This window comes from Lissotriton vulgaris, chromosome 4_2 (assembly GCF_964263255.1).
Source record: "Lissotriton vulgaris chromosome 4_2, aLisVul1.2, whole genome shotgun sequence".
NCBI classification, from domain to species: Eukaryota; Metazoa; Chordata; class Amphibia; order Caudata; family Salamandridae; genus Lissotriton; species Lissotriton vulgaris.
In genome coordinates this window covers 8,472,410-8,475,652 of record NC_141692.1, presented here as the reverse complement: position 1 = coordinate 8,475,652, position 3,243 = coordinate 8,472,410, and the positions used below count along the sequence as shown (strand labels likewise).

At 42.4% G+C, this 3,243-nt stretch overlaps 1 long non-coding RNA gene across 1 annotated transcript; it reads left to right on the top strand.

The window, feature by feature from the left end:
• The first annotated feature begins 2,620 nt into the window (after window positions 1–2,620).
• On the top strand, window positions 2,621–3,040 carry LOC147718116 (uncharacterized). The gene is made up of 3 exons (XR_015295555.1): window positions 2,621–2,684; window positions 2,776–2,842; window positions 2,931–3,040. It is a non-coding gene; the product is annotated as an uncharacterized LOC147718116 (long non-coding RNA).
• The last annotated feature ends 203 nt before the right edge of the window (window positions 3,041–3,243 follow it).

Below are 3,243 nucleotides of genomic sequence, written 5' to 3'. Positions count from 1 at the left end.
CTTCTACGCCATGGCTGGATTCCCGCATGTTTTGGGGGCAATAGACTGCACACATGTCCTACTTGTGCCACCTGTCGACACTGCACACAAGTACCACAACAGAAAGCACAAGCATTCCATCAATGTGCAGGCAATAGTGGACCGCCAGGGACTCTTCACCAATGTCGTCTCCAACTGCTCAGGCAGTGTGCATGATTCCTTCATCTTCCAACAGTCCATCATAAATTGCCCTTCCAGGATGGCACCGATACAAATGCTCTGCTCGTTGGTAAGTACGAAATGAACACACCACACACCTCAACTCCACAGTCATGCAACTCACAACTCTGGGAATGCGTATGTAACAAACCCACATACAACATGCCAAATAACATGCTCACCCACCAGACATGGTATGCAAAAAGTGGTTCTGTCGGATTGTATTCAATTTCTTTGATCAAACAATTACTTATGTCATAGGATTACTCATATGCATTTTTTCATGAAAAAAATTGAAAGGAAAAAGCACACACCAAACGTTATTTTTCTGGTTCGCAAAGTTGTAATTATTCAATCACTTTGCAGAACATTCGTTTTCTTTAGTATTTAAAAGACGGTTGTCCATATACATTGAGAACGTGATAATAATAAATAAGTGCAGCAGTGAATAATTGTGATCTGTGACTAGCGGTGACTGTTATGGTGATACAGTTTCGTGACAGATGCAATTTAGATACACTGGTCCAACAATAACTTCAATTCACTCAAACAGTATTGCAAATCATATTTTTTTTGTTGAGATGTAGTGAGGACCAATTGGTGGATTAGCGTCGACGTTTCGATCCTGCGGTATGGTGCCAGTTTATTTGCAACCGTATCGGGTCTTCATCAGGACAAGAAGGGGGACAACCTAAAATTAGATAAAAGGTGCCTATTTTAGTGATGGGTGTGTGCATAACTCATCCAAAGAATGGAGAAGCACGGTGGGGCTCGCTCACCTGAAAGAAGGAGGTGTCTTATTCTTAACCTCTGTAAGATGATTGTTCTTTTATTGGATCTTGGTATCTGTAGATTATTAATATCAATCAATACCAACTCTACACATTATTTTAAAAAGCAAGGGGAAGGGTTGACGTTAAGGTTGTCAGTTCACATACCTCCGTAAATGAATTTATCACCGTCCGGTGACGAATTCGGGTATGAAGTGCCGCAGCCGCGATCACCTAAACAATGGACATGCCTTAATTAGTCAACTTCCTATCAGAATGGGTAGGAATGAACAGTTTAAAAAAGGAAAGTGCGCTAGGTACCCTACCGGTAGCCATGTCACTTATGGTGACCGCACTGTACCAGCCATATGAGTTGTTTAACGGAGGACTTACTTGAGGAGTATGACAGCAAACGTCTGTATCTCTCTCCCGCTCTCGAGTCAATGGGTGGAGGTATCGTCTGATTACCTGTTAAAAGCTGGTTACGTAAGCGTGGCGTGCACGCCTGGGACACACGTCGTGTGTGACGTGTTGGGGGTTGTTACCTGTTGAAACGATTTGCGTCAACGTGGTAATTACGTAAGTGGGAATTGTGACGTGTTACCTGTAGGAACAATATGCGTCAACGTGGCATTTACGTCTGTGGAACACGTCATTTGTGACGTGTAGGGGTTTATACAAAGCCCGGAGAACATGTTCATATGACAGGGCTATTGGGAAAGCCTGCATTGGCCGAGGTAGAAAATCACTCGTACGGGTGATGTTGCTCATTTTTAAGGACTTCTACTGGATGCAGTCATTTGAGCCAAGAAATGTTTGTACTGTAGTTTCTAGCAAACGAGTACCAATATACAAGTACATAATTACTAATTGTGGCATTTTCAACAAGATATCACATAGTATACTGTTACTCACATTTGCTAAATTATCAGGCAATGGCTGAACTGTAAAACAATTGTTTGTTTAGAGTCTGCTCATTTGTAAACAAGTTTCTTCTTGGCTATTTAACCCCTGTGCTACAGAGTCTAGGTTATGGATCCAGAGGCACTCTTTGTAGTTCAAAATGGAGGACATGTCTCCTCCTCTCTGATGTAGTTCAATTTTTTCCAACACCCACCATTCCAGGTGTTCATGTGAGTGATTGGACATGTTGTAATGTTCCACTAGTGGGGCACCCTGGACTTTGCACCGAATTCTGCTTTGATGTTGGAGGATCCTGTTTTTTACTCGTTGGGTGGTTTGCCCTACGTATAACAGTTGACAGGGGCATTTGATGACATAGATAAGGTTTTGGCTGTTACAGTTTGTGAAGGTGGACATTGTGTATGTCCTATTCCTGTTAGCGAAAGAGTTAACTGTCTTGGTGTATTTAGGCCCTTTTGGATGGACCCAGAGAAACCCACGCTTACGTAACCAGCTTTTAACAGGTACCTCCACCCATTGACTCGAGAGCGGGAGAGAGATACAAACGTTTGCTGTCATACTCCTCAAGTAAGTCCTCCGTTAAACAACTCATATGGCTGGTACAGTGCGGTCACCATAAGTGACATGGCTACCGGTAGGGTACCTAGCGCACTTTTCTTTTTTAAACCGTTCATTCCTACCCATTCTGATAGGAAGTTGACTAATTAAGGCATGTCCATTGTTTAGGCGATCGCGGCTGCGGCACTTCAAACCCGAATTCGTCACCGGACGGTGATAAATTCATTTACAGAGGTATGTGAACGACAACCTTAACGTCAACCCTTCCCCTTGCTTTTTAAAATAATGTGTAGAGTTGGTATTGATTGATATTAATAATCTACAGATACCAAGATCCAATAGAAGAACAATCATCTTACAGAGGTTAAGAATAAGACACCTCCTTCTTTCAGGTGAGCGAGCCCCACCGTGCTTCTCCAGTCTTTGGATGAGTTATGCACACACCCATCACTAAAACAGGCACCTTTTATCTAATTTTAGGTTGTCCCCCTTCTTGTCCTGATGAAGACCCGATACGGTTGCAAATAAACTGGCACCATACCGCAGGGTCGAAACGTCGACGCTAATCCACCAATTGGTCCTCACTACATCTCAACAGAAAAAATATGATTTGCAATACTGTTTGAGTGAATTGAAGTTATTGTTGGACCAGTGTTTCTAAATTGCATCTGTCACGAAACTGTATCACCATAACAGTCACCGCTAGTCACAGATCACAACTATTCACTGCTGCACTTATTTATTGTTATCACGTTCTCAATGTATATGGACAACCGTCTTTTAAATACTAAAG